We start from the raw sequence: 19,502 nt of genomic DNA on the forward strand, positions 1-19,502 counted from the left end.
ACCTCACATTCTTATTGCTGCCTCCCCATCAGTTCCTCATTCTGCCCTCGTACTTGTTCCCTTTGTCTGCCTATCACCACTCCTCCTTCATTTTCTCCAATGGTCCATTCTCCTCTCCTATTAGACTTCTTCCTCTCTTCAGCCCTTTGCCTTTTCCACCTATCATGTCCCAGCTTCTCACTTCATCCACCTATCACCTTTCAGCTGGTATTCCTTCCCTTCCTCCCCCACATTTTTATTCTGGCTTATTCCCCCCTTCCTTTCCAGTCTGGACGAAGGATCTCAAGAGTTTTTTTTTTAATTTCCACAGATGCTGCTGGACTTTGGCATTCAGTGTGTGTTGGTCTGTATTTCCAGAATTTGCGACATCTCCTGTGTTTCTATTTTCTGCCTGTGTCTTTAAAGTCATTTTATGTAACAAGAGAATGAAGGAAATAGACTCCGGAGTTGCAATTTTAAAAAATGACCTTGCTGTGTTAAGTGGAGAAAATTACGAAAACCAGGCAACTTTTTGTTTGCTAATTAGAGCAGGCTGAAAAAGGCTATCTAACCATTCATATCGCTTCATAATGGCCTCAGCTGTTTATTCAAACTCTTTTCATTCATTAGTGTTGGATTGGGGTGTAGAGTCATTATTTTCCTGGTATTTTTCTCATAGTTTAACTTTCTATGCTTGCTTGTATTTTTATAATTACCCATATACTCAGCAGCTACTTTACCTCCATACCACATAAAGTGGCCACTTTGTGTATGTTCCTGGTCTTCTGCTGCTGTAGCCCACCCACTTCAAGGTTTGATGTGCTCTGCTCTTCTGCACACCCCTGTCATAACACGTGGTTATTTGTGTTACTGTTGCCTTCAGGTCAGCTTGAACCAGTCTGGCAATTCTCTTCTCGCAATTTCACCCACTGAGCTGCAGCTCACTGGGTGTTTTTTTTTGTTTATCAAACCACTCTCTAATCTCTAGAGCATGGGCTCCCATGGTTAGTGGTAGGGGACCATGGCATAAAAAAAGTTTTGGAGCCCCTGCCCTAGAGATGATTGTGTATGAAAATTCCAGGACATCAGAAGTTTCTGAGATACTCAGACCACCCTGTCTGGCACCAGCAGTCATTCCAGGGTTAAAGTCACGTGGATCACATTTCTTCCCCATTCTGTTATTTGTTCTGAACATCAACATAACCTCTTGATCTTGTCTGCATGCGTTTATGCATTGAGTTACTGCCATATGATTGGCTGACTAGGTACTTGCATTAATGAGCAGGTGTACAGGTGGTACCAAATAAGGTGGCTGCTAACATGTAATTGTTCAGTGAATTTTCTTCTATTTACGGAATAGTTATTTCTGTATTTTTCCAGAAGTTTAGTTTTCCTGTAGCATGTGTCACAGCACTTGAAGCTGCCTGTTTTATAGGTTAATTATTATCACTGGAACTTCTGTTATCTCTAGTGTGATTCTGAGATGATGATGGATTCGACTGTTTAATTCTTAGATTAGACAATTTAATTGTTATTTTCGTTGTAGTTATGGATATAATTACTTATATTTAAGTAACTGCTTACTATGATCCCTAAGCTATAGTATGCACTTAATAGTTTAATATACCTCTAGTGGTTATACAAAGCATAATTCTAGAAATTCCTTTGTTCTGCATTAAGTGATGAAGTATTTCCCATTGGTATTGTAGTATTGAATGCATACTTTCTAATTGGTTAACTCTTATCTATAGATTTGACTGGAATTTTCCTTATCTCTATGGATATAGAATAGATAAATACAAAGCAACGGCATCTCTATGTTCTTTGTTCTTCAGTGTCTCTTCCTTCTCCGAGTAGTACACCCATATTACTGTTTGTTTCAATTTTCCCTCTTCTATCAGCTCTTAACAAAGCAATCATGAAGCAACACATTTTATGCCTCCTTCCCTTCTTCTCAAGGAACCTTGGGTTTAAATACCAGAGTCCATCATTGACCACAACTACCTTTCCCTTTCCTTTGTTCTCTCGGCTCCTCTTTCTTGTTTGTCTTCCGTGCTTGTAACAGGTGATAAAATGACTTAAATTAATAAAACGATCCTCAGCAGTAACCTTTATGCCTTGTTCTTGACCTATGCAGAACCTTTGGATCACAAACCCATCAGGATCCAACAACCGGAATGAAAAATGATTCAAGATTCAAGATTGTTTAACGTCATTTCCAGTACACAAGTGTAAAGAGGACAGAATAATTGCAATTTCAGCAGCATCTTCTTAAAAGAAATTTACTTTCCAGGTATGAGTTGATTATCGATTGTCCCTATCACCCATGAAATTTGTTCTGGTCTCGGGGATAACGTAGAAACTCCTTTCGGACAGCGGCAGGAATTGAATCCTGATTGGTGACCGCTGGGTGCTGTAAAGTGATTGTGCTGACCACTACGAGATTGTGCTGCCTTCAAAAGGTAGAGAATAACAAAGGTTCACAAGCTTCTGAAGGACAAAATTTCATCTAATCTCTGTCTTTATTAGGTAATCCTTTGTTGCAAAGCAGTCTACTGCTGGTCCCTTTTAGTGACTTAAACAGCAAAAAAACAAGTGCAAGGATGGTTTGAAGTTGCTGCCATTTGCTTATTTTCCTTTAATTCCCATGTCAGCCTCATGCAGAGAAACTGCAAAATATGGAAATAATAATGCGCCAAACCCAAACCAATCCCGAAATAAACTTTGGCTATTGTTTTGTTTCATAATTTTCAGGAATGCCATCTGTATTCCTTGATATTTTTTCTCAAAGCTTATTTTCTTGCTCTTCATTAATTACCCTTTGCTGGTTTCTGGATTTTTCCCAGCCACCTGTCATACTTGTAGCCTTCACAGCATAATCTGCTTGATCTGCCTATTGACTTCTCAGCCAGTCCGAACCAGCATGGAGATATTGGCTCACCACAACTCCGAACCACTTCTACAACTTTATTGGTCAGGGTCGACCATGGGTGTTGTGTCACAGCTGTCTACGTTGTACATGCAAGTCAGGGCAGTATGATATGGAGAGCAAGCTGTTGCCCGTGCAGCAGGCTCCCCCTCTCCACACAGCAGATGAATCCAAAGGAACAGCAGAGACTGATACAGCTCGGCACCAGCAGGAGTTGCCAGTCAGTGTCGAACTCGACTTAAGGATTCCAGCTCCGGATTTCCTTCAGGGTTCACTCCCGTACCCTTCCCCAATCTACAACCTACAGTCTCATTTTCGACTCAGTACTACTTTTTTATTTGCACAGCTTGTCTTCTGTTGCACATTGGCTGTTTGTCAGTCCTTGTTTATGTACAGTGCTTTTGCAAATTATATTGTACTTCTTTATTTTCCTGTATATGCCTGAAAGGAAATGAATCTCAAGGAGGTATATGGTAACATATACCTACATCAATAATAAACTTATTTTGAAACTGAAGGGATTTAGACATTGTGTAAGCAGCAGAGATTAGTTTAGTTGGCCATTTGAGCATTAATTTAACTGGTGTGGTACAACATTATGGGTCGAAGGGCCTTTTCCTGTATTGTACTGGTCGATGCTTTATGATCTAACTATCAGCACTTTAACTAGCCACTGACTGATCATTCTTATCCTGTGGTATTTATTTTTTAAAGGTGTGCACATACTTGACAATTATGAGAAGTTTTCCCAGGTATGTGATACAGCTTAGCTACAACCTTGCATTTCATTCTGTTTACCCAGTATGTCTTACTAAACCCTGGCATTGTAATCAACTTTATTTAAGTTTATGATGCTAGTTTTAGTCATAAACATCTCACTCTGAGCTGTGTGAAATTCTGTCACATTACGATCTCTCTTCACTTGAATACTTAGTTCTGAGATTATTAATAATCCTTATTATATATGCAACACACACAAAATGCTGGAGGAACTCAACAGGCCTGGCAGCATCTATGGGAAAAAACACAGTTGACGCTTTGGGCCAAAGCCCTTTGGCAGGACTGGAGGGAAAAAAAGCTGAGAAGTAGATTTGAAATGTAGGGGGAGGGGAGAGAGAGAAACACGAGGCAATAGGTGAAACTTGGAGAGGGAGGGATGAAGCAAAGAGTTAGGAGTTGACTGGTGAAAGAGGCAAAAAGCCATGGAAGAAAGAAAAAAGGGGTGGGGGAGGAGCACCAGTAGGAGGCGATGGGCGGGCAAGGGGATAACATGGAAGAGGGGCAAGGAGGTGGGAAATGGTAAAGGTCCATGTCTGATTCCACTGCACATTGTTCTAACGGTTCTGGATGCTCTATAATAAAATCAAGAGATTCTGCAGAAGCTTTAATATGTTTCTTGCACAGAAACATTCTCTTCAGCCCATCTAATCCGTGCCACAATTACTTGTCTCCCATGTGCCTTCCAGCTCCATTTCTAGGATTCCTACTTTGCTCCCCTGCCAAGATCTTGGGTATCTACAATTCATCCATTGCTGCTCTTAATGGTTCTTGTATCGCATCCAGAATGACCTTGACTCAAAACGTCGACTGTCCCATTCCCTCTACAGATGCCGACTGACCGTTGAATCCTTCCAGAGTTTTTTTCTTCCACCTTAGTTGAGCTCCATACCATCTGGGCAGGCAAAGAGAAAACATGAGAGAGGGATAAAGGGGACGGGAAATGACAAGGGCCGCCAGGGAAGCGGTTAGTGCGATGCGATTATAGCTCGGAGTTAAAGCCTGACGCCACCTGTAAGGAGTTTGTACACTCCATCCCCTGAGTGACTAGGGTTCGTTTGGATGTGGCAGATTCCTCCACTGAGTTCATTTCTGTAAGAAATTCGTATATCCTTCCTGTAGGTGTGTGGGTTTCCTTTAAATACACCAGTTTCCTCCGACAGTCCAAAGATGTACCATTTTAATAGGTTAATTGGTCATTGTAAATTGTCATGTGAGTACGCTAGTGCCCACCTTCTTATTTTGGCATCTCAACCCTTCCTTTCCAGTCTGGATAAAGGGTCTCAGTATGAAGCATCAATTGTTTAATTATTTCCATAGGTGGCTGCCTGACCTGCTGAGTTTCTCCAGCATTTTGTCTGTGTTGTTAAACAGGTGTGCTGTTGGGCTGGAAGCGCCTGTTCCACACATGCCTCTAAATAAATAGATAAATAAACTGAAATATGCTTTATCTTATACCATCACTGCTTTGAAACTCAAGAAGTCTAAACTGACAGTATGAAAGAGAACAAGCTTGATTCCCCAAAAAAATGTTTGAAAAACAAGTTGTGGCAGGAACTCAGCATCAGTGGAGGGGAAGGGAGAGTCAATGTTTTGCGTCAAGACTAATCTTCTGGGTGAGATACGGAAAGAGGATCATCCAGAGAACAATGGATAAAGTGTATAAACCTGAGATCTAGGCAGGGGACAGAGTGGAAGGCCCAGAAATGGAGCCAGGAGGTGCATGGCCATGGTGACAGTGGAGAGAAGTACAAAGGAAGGACACATGGGGTGACAGTGATTCTGGGCGAGAGCACGGCCTCTAGGCGAGAGAGCAGCAGAACGGTGAGAGCGGGTCTCACAGCTCTCCTGATGGACATTTCACTTCTGCTATCGGGACCAAAACTCAGACCAAGATTCAGGATTGTTTAATGTCATTTCCAATACACCACGGTAAAGGAGAACAAAATAATTGTTGCCCCAGATCCAATGCAGCACAGAAACACGGAAAGATAAAGAACATAATAACAATGAAAAACACAATAAATATAAATTAATAAGAGAGCTTATGTACATAGATCGATTGTATGTCCATAAAGTGATGCTAGGCACGAGAGTGTCTGCACATAAGGTGACTGACAGGAAATGATAAAGCAGTGGTGTTTGGGGGTGTGGTGAGGAGGGTTAGTGGGTGGAGGTGTTGATCAGCCTTACTGTTTGGGAAAGTGAGTGTTTTTGAGTCTGGTGGTCCTGATGTAGATACTACGTAGCCTCCTCCCTGATGGGAGTGGGACAAGCAGTCCATGAAGAGGGTGGGTGGGATCCTTCATGATGTTACTGGCCCTTTGCTCGAAGTTTTCTGTACATATGTACTTGACAGTGGTAGGCTGGTGCCAGTGATGTGTCGGGCTGTTTTGACTACATGTTGTAGAGCCTTCCTCTCTGCCGCAGTGCAGTTTCCGTACAGTGCCATGATCCAGCACGTTGGGATGCACATCCGTAGAATGAACTGTGTATAGATGCGGTATTCCAGCTCTCTTCAGCCTCCTCAGAAAGTAGAGGCATCGGTGAGATTTCCTGATTGTGCAGGATGTGCTCTGGGACCGTGAGAGGGTGTGCGAGATGTGCACTTGCACGAGTTTGAAACCGCTCGCAGCTTCCACTACTGTGCTATTTGTGTAAAGAGAGGTGCGAGTTCTGCTGGAGTCGGTCACTGTCCCCTTTGTCTTGTTGTCATTGAGGAAGAAGTTCTTGACACTGAGGATAGTCTCCCTCCTGCATTAACGTCTGATCTGACAAAGAGAACAAAGACGAATGTAATTCAGATGCTAATGGGTAAAGACAAGCCAGTCAGTAAACCCAGTAACAATGGACAAATTATTGATTGTTAATTTTCACAACGAAAAGTCAAGCGAAATTTGAATGAGTTTCTTATACTTGACTGCAAGATGAACATTATGTCTATAACCTCAAGGGTAACAATTTACCAATTAAAGTCTGAAAATTGAGGTAAATGTTTGTTTCATTATCCATTTGGGATAAATTAGTTAAAGGACCGAGGGAGGCTTTCATACCTTTGCCAACGCAATAATCTCTAGCAGGAGACAATGATGTTTGTTGTGTTGCTTGTTTCTGCCACTGAAATCATACTGGAGCCTGCTGATGTCAATTAGCAGAATAACTGAAAACTATTCAGCTTTAGACATTAAATTAACTTAATATAAAAAACATTTGCAGATGGCACCTAATGAAAAACAAGTGGACACTGGAATTGTTACGAGGGTTATTCTCCGCTAATGTTGAAAATCTGACAAAATATCCCCCCACAAAGATGAATAGGATTGTGTATTCTTGTCATTTTAGTAACATTATCTTGGGTTTGATCTATGTCAAAAACTTATGTGCAAGACATAGAACTTGTAAATTACAAATGGGTAATTAATGTGAACTGGTTTTAAGGTTACCCTGAAACTCAAAATCTCGTTGCATGGTTCAATGTTTCCAGTATCCAAAATTCATGGCAAGCTGAAGAGTTTCAGTGTGAAATCTCTATGTATTTTGGTGTCAAGTGTGCAGGAGGAGAATACTGAAGGAATGGCTTGTCACATGAAGAGTGTTTGATGGCTGTTTTCACTAGAATTCGAAAGAATGAGGGGTGACCTCATTGAAATCTATCAAATGGTGAAAGGCCTTGATAGAGTCAATGTGGAGAGGATGTTTCCTGTGCTGGAAGAGTCTTAAAACCAGACAACAGAGCCTCAGAATAGAGGAGAGTCCTTTTAGAATGGAGATGAGGAAGAATTTCGTTAGCCAGACAGTGGTGAGTCTTCGGAATTTTTTTGCCACAGGCAGCTGTAGAGGACAAGTCCTCATGTATATTCAAGGAGAGGGTGATAGATTCTTGATTGGTCAGGGCATGAAGGGATACAGGGAGAAAGCAGGAGAGTATGGCTGAGAATAAAATTGTATTAGCCATGATGAAATGGCAGAGCAGACTCAATGGGCCAAATGGCCTAATTTTGTTTCTGTATTTTATGGTCTAATGGAAAATAAGCCATCAAGATCCAAAGGCAACAGGGCGCTATGGTAGCTATTACAGCTCAGGGTGTCGGAGTTCAGAGCTCTTTAAGCAGGCCCGTGTGTTCCTTCCCGTGTGTGTTTAGCTTCCCTCCAGGGGCCTGGGTTTCCTCCCACAGACCAAAGACGTGGTGGTTTGTAGATTGTCCTGTGATTAGGCCAGGGTTAAGCTGCTCGATTGCTGGGTGGTATGGCCAGTGATGTGTCTCTAAATGAAAAAATCATAATTAAGTCTATTATCGAGGTACATACCATATGCTTTCCCGAGATTCTTTTTTTTTGCTGGCATTTACATGAAAATAAAGAAATACAATATAATTTATGAAAAACTATAAAAAATAAAGACTGACATGCAACCATTGTGCAAAAGAAGACAACCTGTGCTGAGTAAAATAAATAAGTAAATGCTCCTGAGAATGAAGAGGAATCAAGGCCTAACATGACAAATGGGACTAGCACAGAAAGGCATTGTGGTTGCTTGGAATGAGGTGAATGGAAAGGGCCTGTTTCTGTTCTTTACATTTCAATGATTCTGTGAGCCAGTTTGAAAGCCCGTAATCACTTGGAAATAATAATCTATATTCTCATAAAAGTACCACATTGATTGTTTGCCGGTTTTGCGCCACCTCTTCGACGTGAGTAGGATTTGGGAATTCCTTTCGGAGCCCCGACAACCATCCTATAAACATCCACTGGGATATGTCTTTTTATTTCTTTAACTTCACCTAAACCAGGCAACAAAGAGATTCCCTCAGAAGTCAGTATGACTGAGTGACTGTCAGGAGGGACAAAGGTGAAAGGCACCTCATGCAGAGTGCCCCTGTGGCTGGTGGCTGTTCCCCTCAACAACAGCTCCACCACTTTGGATACTGTTGGCAAGAGGGGTGACTGATCTGAAGAAAGCCACAGAGGTCAGGTCTCTGGCACTAAGTCTGTCTCTGTGGCTCAGAAGGGGATTGGGGAGAAGAGATGAGCTGTAGTGGTAGGGCATTTGTTGGCAGGGGAGCAGAATGGAGGTTCTGAGGAAACACGAATGAGATTCCCGCATGGTTTGCGGCCTCCCACGTTCCAGGATCAGGGATGTCTTGGATTGAGTCCACATCACTCCTAAGTGGGAGGGTGAGCAACCAGAGGTTGTGACCCATCTCGGACCCAATGGCATGGGTAGCAGGGGATGACGAGCTCATGCAATCTCAGGATTGCTACCCATGCCACGTGCTAGTGAGGCCAGATCATACAATTCAGCATGTGGCTAAGGAGTTGGTGTAGGAGGGATGGCTGGAATATTTCCCACTCTTCCCGGAATGGTGGGACCTGTACAGATGCATCTGAACTGGATGGGGGAATAATATCCTAGTGGGAAGGCTTGCTTGTGCTCCACAGGGTGCAGGAGGGTTAGGGGGGGTGGTGGGATTTAAACTGGAGCTGCAGGGTGTTGGAAACTGGAGTGCCGGAACAGATAGTGGAGTGGTTGTGGCGAGAGGTATTGTTAAGCCTAGGTTGAGTGTGGCGGGACTAATGTTCTGAGCTGTGTGTGTATTTCAACGCAAGGAGCGTTGTAGGAAAAGCGGGCCACCTTAGGGTATGGATCAGAATGTGGAATTCTGACATGGTAGCCATTAGTGAGACTTGAGGAGCAAATCTGTAGAGAGATTTCAGGTTGTTGCAAGAAGCGTTTAGTTTGTGATTGTAGGCGATTTTAGCTTTCCACATATTGACTGGGACTTCCAGACTGTAAAAGGGCTGGATGGGAAAGAGCTTGTGAAATGTGTACAGAAAAGTTTGCTTAATCAGTACACAGAAGTCCCAACTAGAGAAACTGTGATACTAGATCTCCTATTGGGGAACGAGACGGAGCAGGCCACAGAAGTTTGTGTAGGTGAGCATTTACCATCCATTAGATTCAAGGTAATTGTGGAAAAGGATAGTTCTGGTCCTCAGGTTGAGATTCCAAATTGGAGAAAGGCTAATTTTGATGGTTTTTTTAAAGGATCTGGCAAGTGTGGATTGGGATTGGTTTAACACTTAAGAATAAAATTAGGAGAGCTAAAAGAAGGCATGAGGTTGCCCTTGCAGACAAGTTGAAGTAGAATCCTGAGGGATTCCAAGAGCCCTAATAGCAATAGGATAGCACAGCGAAAAATTAGTCCTCTTGAAGATCAGAGTTGTAGTACATGCGTGGAGCCAAAAGAGAGGGGGGAGATCTTAAATGGATTTTCTGCATCTGTGATTACTCATGAGGTGGACAGTCTATAGATGTTATGGTCCGGTCCATGAAATCCGCATTCCGGTTCACGGTCTGGTCCATGTTCCTTATTCCAGGTTTTTCGGGTTTCCCCAGTTTGTGCTAAGGCAGCTGATTCTGGTTTGGGCTGGCCTCATAAATAGCTTCAGGATTCAGCCTCTGGCTGCTGGATTGTTCCTGTCTGTATCCCTTCCTGCCTCTGCCTGGGGCCTTGCCCTGTTTGGAACTGTCTGTCTGTGTCCACACCTTTGCTAGGTAGGTCCAGCTGTTTTGCCACTCTTTAGTGTTGGGAACTGCCTCTCTGAGTTCTGTGTTATGAGTCCTGGCCCTATGTCCTGTATCCAAGGAGGGGACCTGGCTCTGTGTTCTGTGTGATGAGTCCAGCCCTATGTTCTGTACCCAAGGAGGGGTCCTGGATCTGTGTTCCATGTTCCTGTCTCTCCCTTGACCAAGGCTTTGGGTTCTCATCATGTCCATGTGCCTCGCCTAGCTCAGGAGTACCTTGCCCAGCCCTGTGCTGGGATTCCCTTGTCCTGTGCTGGGGTTCCCTTTCTGGGAGTCTCACGTCCAGTCCTGTTGTCTCTCACTCGACCAAGGCTCTGTGTTCTCATGTCCATGTGCCTCACCCAGCACAGGAGTACCTTGCCCAGCCCGGTGCTGGGATTCCCTTGTCCTGTGCTGAGGTTCCCTTGTCCTGTCCAGGAGTCTCTCATCCTGTCCTGTGCCACGTCTTATCCTTGCCTGGTTCTGGTGTCTGAGCCCGAGTCAAGACCCAGGTTCAGTCTCTGGCTTGGAGTCCAAGCCCAGGCTCCTAGTTCCCAGTTCCATGTCCTGGTTCCCTATCCTAGTCAGGTCCTAGCCCAGGCCTGGAGTCCTTGTCTCATCTGGGGCCGGTGTTGTGTCCAGTGTCTTCTTCCTCTCTTCCCCTGCTTCCTTTGCACACCTCGTCCTGTTCCTGGTAGTTCAGTGTCTGTGTCTTGCTTTTGGGTCCACACCCATTGCTCCCTTATGACAATAGAAGTGAAGAAATATAGCAGTGAGGTCATGTTCCCTATACAGATTAGAGAGAAGAAGGTGTTTGTGGTCTTGAGACAAATTGGGGAGGATAAATCTCCAAGATCTGACAAGGTGTTTCCTTGGACCCTGTGGGATGCTAGTGTAGATACTGCAGGGTCACTTGCAGAGACATTTAAAACATCACTAGAGACAGGAGAGGTACCACAGGATTGGAGGGTCACCAATGCTGTTTTGTTGTTTAAGTAAGGCTTTAAGAATAAGCCAGGAAATTTTAGGTTGTTGAGCCTGACATCAGTAGTTGAAAAGTTATTGGAAGGTATTCTAAGGGATGGAATATATAATATTTGGATAGACAGAGAATAATCAGGGATAGTCAACATGGCATTGTGCATGGTATGTTGTGTCTAACCAATCTTAAACAGTTTTCCAAGGAAGTTACCAGGAAAGTTGATGAAGCCAAGGCAGTGGATTTTGACTACGTGGTCTTTACCAAGGCCTTTTGCAAGATCCCACAAAGGAGGTTGGTCAAAAAGGTTCAGTTGCTTGGCATTCAAGATGAGGTAATAAAATGGATTAGACAATGGCTTTGTGAGAGAAGACAGAGGGAGGTAGTGGGTAATTGCCTCTCTTACTGTGGGCCTGTAACTAGTAGTTGTTTCACAGGGATTGGAACTTGGTCTGTTGTTTGTCATCTATATCAATGATCTGGATGATAATGTGATAAACTGGATGAGCAAATTTATGGATGACACCAGGATGGGGAGTTTAGTGGACAGCGACGAGGACTATCTATGCTTGCAGCAGGATCTGTACCAGCTGGCTGAAATAGGGCAGATGGAATTTAATGCAGGCAAGTGTGAGGTGTCGCACTTTGGGAGGACCAGCCAGGGCAAGTCTTACACAATGAGTGGTAGGGCACTGAGGAGTGCGGTAGAACAAAGGAATCTGGGAATACAGGTCCATAATTTGTTGAAGGTGGTGTCACAGGTTGAGAGGGTCTTAAAGAAAGCGTTTGGCACATTGACCTTCACAAATCAAAGTATTGGGTACAGAAGATGGGATCTTGTACTGAAATTGTGTATTTGTTGCTGAGGCCTAATTTGGACTATTGTGTGCAGTTTTGGTCTATCTATAAGAAAGATGTAAAAAGACTAAGAGTGCAGAGAAAATTTACAAGGATGTTATAAGACTTGAGGGCTTGAGTCACAGGGAAAGGTTGAATAGGTTAGGAATTCCCTAGAATATAGAAGCATTAGGGAAAATTTGGTAATTATACAAATTGAGGGGTTTAGATAGGGTAAATGCAAGCAGGCTTTTTCCACTGAGGCTTGGTGAGAATGGAACTAGAGGTCATGGGTTAAGGGTGAAAAGTGAAATCTTTAAGGTGAACATTGGGGGGCAACTTCTCTCAAAGGGTTGTGAGAGTGTGGAACAAGCTGCCAGCACAAGTGGTGGGTGTGGGTTTGATTTTTAACGTTAAAGGGAAGTTTGGATATGTACATGGATGAGAGGGGTATGGAGGGCTATGGTCCAGGTGAAGGCAGATGGGACTAGGCAGATTAATGGTCCAGCATGGATCTAATGGGCCAAATGGTCTGTTTCTGTGCTACAGTGTTCTGTGACTCAATGAATGGAAATGGCTCATGATTATTTCTGGTTTTGGTGGAAATATTCTGTTGGACAAGGTTAATGGGTGATAATGTTGTGTGCAGTGCTCACTGATTGGTTCATAGAACCTGTGTGTTGGATCACAGAACGTAGAACAGCACAGTAGAGGCCCTTTGGCCCACAATGTTGTGTCAAACATTTAACCTGAGATCAATCTGAAGTTCAAAGTAAAATTTATTATCAGAGTACATACATGTCATCACATGCAACTGAGATTCTTTTTCCTGTGGACATACTTAGCAAATTTATAGAACAGTAACTATAAGCAGGATCAATTAACAGCAAGCTGTGCAATTGCAAATATAAATAAATAGCAATAAATAATGAAAGCATGAAATAACAAGATAAAGAGTCCTTAATGTGAGACCATCAGTTGTGGGAACACCAGAGGTAGAATGAGTGTAGTTATCCCCTTTGGTTCAAGAGCCTAATGGTTGAGGGGTAGTAACTGTCCTTGAACCGGGTGGTGTGAGTCCTGAAGCTCTTGTACCTTCTACCTGGTGACAGCAGCGAGAGAAGAGCATGACCTGGATAGTGAGGATCTTTGATGATGGATGCTGCTTTTCTACGGCAACATTTCATGTAGATGTGCTCAGTGGTTGGGAGGGCTTTACCTGTGACCTACTGGGCCGAATCCAAGGTAGGATTTTCCACTCAAAGGCATTGGTGTTCCCATACCTGGCCGTAATGCAGCCGGTCAGTATACTTTCTGCTACTGTACACAGCTTTAGAAGTTTGTAAAGATTTTTGAAGACATGCGAATCTCTGCAAATTCCTGAGGAAGTAGAATGCAACCCTTCCCTCCCACATAACCCCCCATTTTTCTATCATCAATGTGCCTATCTAAAGTGGTTCTTAATTGTCCCTAATGTACCTGCCTCTACCACTGCCCCTGACAGGATGTTTCATGTACCAACCACTTTGTGTGAAGAACTTACCTCTGACAAGTCTTTATACTTTCCTCCAGTCACCTTAAAAGTATGCCTTTCCTCATTTGCCATTTCTGTCCTGGGTGAAAGTCTCTGGCTGCCCAGTTGATCCCTGTCCCTGTACACCTCTGTCAAGTCTCCTCTCATCCTCCTTCGTCCAAAAAGAAAAGCCCGAGCTAACTCAACCTATCCTCAAGACATGCTCATACAAATGAGTGTGTCAACCCGATCAGGGCACCGTCCTTGCACCAGCAAGTACAAGTTTGGAAACTTTCAGTCTTGCCAGTCTTGACTGCTGAATCTTAAAGGGTCACCATGTTTCCTTAAAACTTTTAATTGCAGATAGGTGCTTGCTGTTTGCTGTAAGAGTGCCAGAGTTCCCCTATATAGAAGTAAAGGAAATCAAGGATATTGAGGCATACAAGTCTCACCGCCCTCCATTCTAACAACTTTTGAACAGGAGCACCATTGAGAGTGTGCTGTCTGGCTGCATTATTGTGAGGTGTGGAAGCTGCAAGGCATTGGATCACAAGACCCGATAGAGGACAGGTAAAACTGCTGCGAGAATCACCCCGAGTATTGTTGAGGATCCCTGTCACCCATCCCACAACCTCTTTGACCCACTACCCTCAGGAAGCAGGACCAGGACTGGCAGACTGGGTAACAGCTTCTTCCCTCAGGCCGTTGGACTAATGAATACCCCACCACCACTGAGGACCCATCACTGGGGCAGCGAGCTGGTTACAGTTTACTGTTTACCTGCGCTGCACATTGCATACATTTTTGATGTATATTTTTAACTTATTTATGGTAATATTTTGTATGTGCGATATATGTTGAGTGGGGGCACAGTGGCCTGGAGGAATGGTGTTGTTTGATTGTATATACATACAGTCAGATGACAATATACTTGAACTTGAAGGTAAACAAAGCTCCCAACACTCGCTTTGCTACAGCTTGTTCCTTTGGGATCCTGGTGAGAAGTCTTGACCTGTGTTCCTTGTTGGGTTTACAGCTTTGATGGTCTCTGCTGTTGCTCCAGTGAGGTACACAGAAAGTTTGTAAAGATTGTTGACTGTAGGAAGCAAACAATATAGGAAAAGCCTTTGATTCGATACAAATGTAGAATGCTATGTGGATGGCATCTGCGGCTGATTCACATATGCGCTATTCTTCAGCCTGTTCCACTTAACGTGCTCAACTCAATTACTAAGATGGTCCAACGTGCATGCAATCGGGAGCGAAAAATAAGGTCTGACAACCAATTGAAATTCAGAAACATCTCTTTGCAAGAATGTCAAGGGATTTTCTCTGAGAGTTCTGTACAGGCACAAATAGAAATAATAATAAGAGGTTTTTTTTTCCAGCCAAGTAGGAGTCGTTCATTTTGAAACTGTTTTTTAGTTCCTCACATCTTTGAATTTGCAAGGAGCCACTCTAACGAAGACAGCTCACTTTATCTCCTAACTCAAGAGTTATGAGATTATTTTTAAAGGCACACAGATGTTGCCCATCAAAGAATATTACAAATGTTATTTTCCCTGAATCCATGTATAATTTATCATTATTTTATCTAGAGATATGGTGCAGAACAGGCTACTCTGGCCCACTGAGCTGGGCAGCCCGGTAACCCACCTAACTAACACCAGCCCAAGCACGGGACAATTTACAATGACCAACTAACCTACTAACCAGTATGTTTTTGGACTGTGGGAGGAAACCGGAGTACCCAGAGGAAACCCACACAGTTCAAGGGGAAAATGTATTAACTGCTTTCAGACGGCACCAGAATTGAACTCTGAACTCTGGAACTCCTTGAGCTGTGAAGATGTCACACTAACTGCTATGCCCTAACTTATTTATACAAGAGCAAACACGAGGAAATCTGCAGATGCTGGAAATTCAAACAACAACACACACAAAATGCTGGTGGAACACAGCAGGCCAGGCAGCATCTATAGGGAGAAGTGCTGTTGACGTTTCGGGCCGAGACCCTTCGTCAGGACTAACCAAAAGGAAAGATAGTAAGAGATTTGAAAGTTTTTATATAAGATTTATATGTTTTTTTTAAGGTGCTAAATGTAAGTACTAGGAAAAGATGACCTTTCCTTATTAACTCAGAATCAGCATCAGGATTAAAGTGAGTATTCAACAGTCTTCCAAATCCTATCTGATCCTCCTCCACAGATGTGTCATGTTAGCTAATCCATCCTCATGAGGAACATTTGTCCATGAACCCAATGGCATTGTTCTCAAACAATAAGGCACATTATGCGGTACCTTAAAACATGTGGCAATAGAGAGTGAAGTCTTTGGAACCAGGTTTATTATCACTGACATATGTGATGGAATTTGTTGTTTTGCAGAAGCAGGTTAGGGCCTGGCATGGGAATTGGTACAGTTGACCAAAAACCCGAGTGAGACAACTGACAAAGCAGAGTTTGTGGATTCATGGGCTGTTCGGAAACCTGGTGCCCTCAACATCTGAAAGAAAAAGGAAAGATGACAAATAGTTAGAAGATCAATCTTTCATTGCTGATGTTTCACACTTTTATAAAATGGCTTGCTTTATTATAACAGTGCCACCAACATTATACTGTCTCACATGAACATGCACCTCACACTGTATGTCACCCTGTTAATCGTCACTCAGGGGCAAATTCCCAAATCCCCAACTCCCCCCTCCCATGCACAAGCAGCAGCAAAGCAATGACCCTCCTGCCCCGCAAAAAAAATCGGCAACCCCCACTGAGCACTCAAAGCATCAATAAAGACACAGACTTGCAGTATCCCAAAGACTACTCGTTCACCCGGTATTTGACATTCCACAGGCTCTCTCTCCCCCTAATAAGGGAAAAAGAGATGTCCCTATTTCACAGCGAGAGGGGAGGCGGTATGTGCTGGATTTTGACTATGCATGCTGTGTTTGACTGAATGTACTATATTTTGCACTTTGGTTCCAGAGGAACGATGTTTCATTTAGTTGTGTGTGTGTGTAATTTTATTTGTTCAGAGTACAGCACAGAGTGTGACCTCCCAGCCATTCAAACTGCCCGCTGCAGCAATCCCCAACAACCCCTATTTAAACCTAACCCAATTGGGACAATTTACAACTGACCTGGTATGTCTTTGGACAATGTGGAGGAAACAGAGGAAACACATGCATTGCATAGGGACGACATACAGACGGCGTTGGAATTGAACTCTGAACTCCAGAACACCCCAAGTTGCAATAGCGTCATGCTAACTGCTACACTACTGTGGCACCCTATATCTACTTTCAGTCTGCTCTGAGATCAATCTAACCCTTCCTTCTCACAGAGCCCTGTGACCCCATTTCTCTTTCATCCCTGTGCCAATCTAAGAAGATGTCAGAATTGAACTCTGAACTATGATGTCCTGAGCTGTAATAGCACCAAGCTACCATGGAGCCCAATGTGAACTTGAATTCCAACCCAATGACCCTTTAATATATCTTTGAGTCTTTTCTCTCTACAAGCTACACCTCAGTGTTAGGTCTGATGTGAGGGTGCTGTTTCACTCACATATCTAAATAACCAGTCAAATGATGTCCTTTTTGAGAACATCACCTGCCATGGCCCACCACAGCCTATCTACTCCTCAAGTTACCATTCTGTTTTTCCGATCGACATTCCTACTTCAATTTGTCTCCTTCCATCCTCCAATGCCTTTTATTTGCTCGTCCATCCAACCTGCAGAAATGGAGAAATGGGATAAATGACGGTGGGTGGGGAGGACAGGGCTGAGATGGTGCTGGGCGGAGGGCATTGAGGGTGAGGTTGAGGCAGGGATGAATATCTTTGGATACGCGCTGTTGTGGTCTGAGTGTCACCAGTGAAAGCAGCTTAAAACAGCCCAATAGGAAGGGGTAGACACCTGAGGTTATGGTGCAGGGACAGGAAGAGAAGCCATTGTATACAACCGGCATCGTCGCAGTCACTCTGGAAATGAAAGTGTGCACTCACTGGCCACTTTATTAGGTACTCCTGTACACTCGCTCATTAATTCAAATACTTAATCAGCCAGTCATGTGGCAGCAACTCAATGCATAAAAGCATGCAGACATGGTCAAGAGGTTCTGTTGTTGTTCAGGCCAAACATCAGTATGGGGAAGAAATGGGATCCAAGTGACTTCGGCCGTGGAATGATTGTTGGTCCAAATGGGGTGGATTGGGCAGCATTTCTGTGGGTGAAAATGCCTTGGTCAATGAGAGAGCTCAGGGGGGAATGGCCAGACTGGTTCAAGCTGACAGGAAGGTGACAGAAACTCAGATAATGCTATATAACAGTGGTGCGCAGAAGAGCAGGTTTGTTAAAGTTGTTATGGCTGAGGTTGGTTATGGGGACAAGCTCCCACTACCTATTAAATGCTCCCAATGGCGTGCACCTCAAACAGCCTCTGTCAACCAAGTCCAGCTCCTGGCCTTCACATATAGCTTAGCGACTAAGACTGGAGGAACCGTTTCTACTGACAGGAGAAGAGGCAAAGGCAGGTTACTGGTGCCTTGAGACCAGTTACTTCGGGCAGATGGGGCCCATCGGTCGTGGTTGGCAGCTCATGTAGGAGAAGGAAACTGATCTCAGACTTCTGCTGCCTTGCAGCTATACCCACTCACGGGAAAGGTTGGCGAGTAAACCCCGAGGGGAAAAAATCTGGAGCTGGAGTCCCAAAGGGAGTCCTACATTGAGGTCAATGCTGACTGACAACTCCTGTGATGCTGCATCGGTCTCTGACGTTCCTTTGGGTTTATCAGATGCGTGGAGAGGGGAGAGCTTGCTACATGGGCAACAGCTTGCTCTCCATATGTACTTGCATACCTGGATGGCTAGGATGCAATATCCATGGTCAACTCTGACCGATGGAGGCCTAAGACCAGCTCAGAAGAGCATCTCTGAATGCACAATACATTGAACTTGAAGCGTATAGACTACAGCAGCAAAAGTCCGCGAGTGTACACTCAGAGGCCACATTATTAGATACAGGAGATAAAGTGGCCACTGAGTGTATACAAGTTCTTGCTTAACAATTCCTTCACTTTAAAATGGTCACCATTGCACCTTACCTCTTGGCCACATAGCCCCATACCTGTGTAATCTTTTCCAGACCAATGAACTGAAGTGTCATAATATGAGGTCCACGGCAAATTAGTTGTTTGGATCCCGAACTGGCTTGCACATAGAAGACAAAGGGAAGTGGTTGAAAGGGACATTTGAGCTGGAGATTTGTGATTAATGGTGTTCCGCAGAGATTGCGCTGGGACCTCTGCCGTATGTGATCTGGATGAAAACGTAGATGGCTGAGTTAGATGATCCCAAGATTGGTGGAGTTGTGGATAGTGTAGAAGACTGGCAAAAAATGCAGTACGATATAGATCAATTACAGATATAGGCTGAGAAATAGCAGACGGTTTAACCCAGATAAATATGAGGTGTTGCATCTTGGTAGGAGAAATGCAAGGAGGAAGTACACTGTTAAAGACAAGGTCCTTAACGGGAATACTGGGCAGAGAGGTCTTGGGATCCAAGCTCATAGTTGCTTGAAAGTGGCTACACAGGTTGATTATGTGGTCAAGAAGGCTTATGGAATGCTTATAGAATTAGATGAGACAAGAGGTTATGTTGCAACTTTATAAAACTCTGGTTAGGTCACGTCTGGAATATTGCACACATTTCTGGTTGCCTCACTATAGGAAGGATGTTGAGGGTTTGGAGAGGTTGCTGAAGAGGTTTACCAGGATGCTGCCCGGTTTAGAGGGCATGTCCTATCATGAGAGGCTGAATAAAATTGGGTTGCTTTTTCCGGAGCGCCGGAGAGTGAGGGAACATCTGAGAGGTTTATAAGATTATTGGAGGCATAGATAGAGTAGACAGAGTATCTGTT

General features: G+C 43.8%; 1 long non-coding RNA gene across 1 annotated transcript in view; it reads left to right on the plus strand.

Annotated features, from left to right (window-relative positions):
* LOC132400358 (uncharacterized) overlaps nt 1-19,502 on the plus strand; it is a 69,984-nt gene that overhangs the window by 24,073 nt on the left and 26,409 nt on the right. Inside the window, exon 3 of the long non-coding RNA XR_009514236.1 lies at nt 2,117-2,272. This is a non-coding gene — a long non-coding RNA (uncharacterized LOC132400358). The remainder of the gene's footprint in view (nt 1-2,116; nt 2,273-19,502) is intronic.

The sequence above is a fragment of the Hypanus sabinus genome, chromosome 10, assembly GCF_030144855.1.
Source record: "Hypanus sabinus isolate sHypSab1 chromosome 10, sHypSab1.hap1, whole genome shotgun sequence".
Classification (NCBI taxonomy): Eukaryota; Metazoa; Chordata; class Chondrichthyes; order Myliobatiformes; family Dasyatidae; genus Hypanus; species Hypanus sabinus.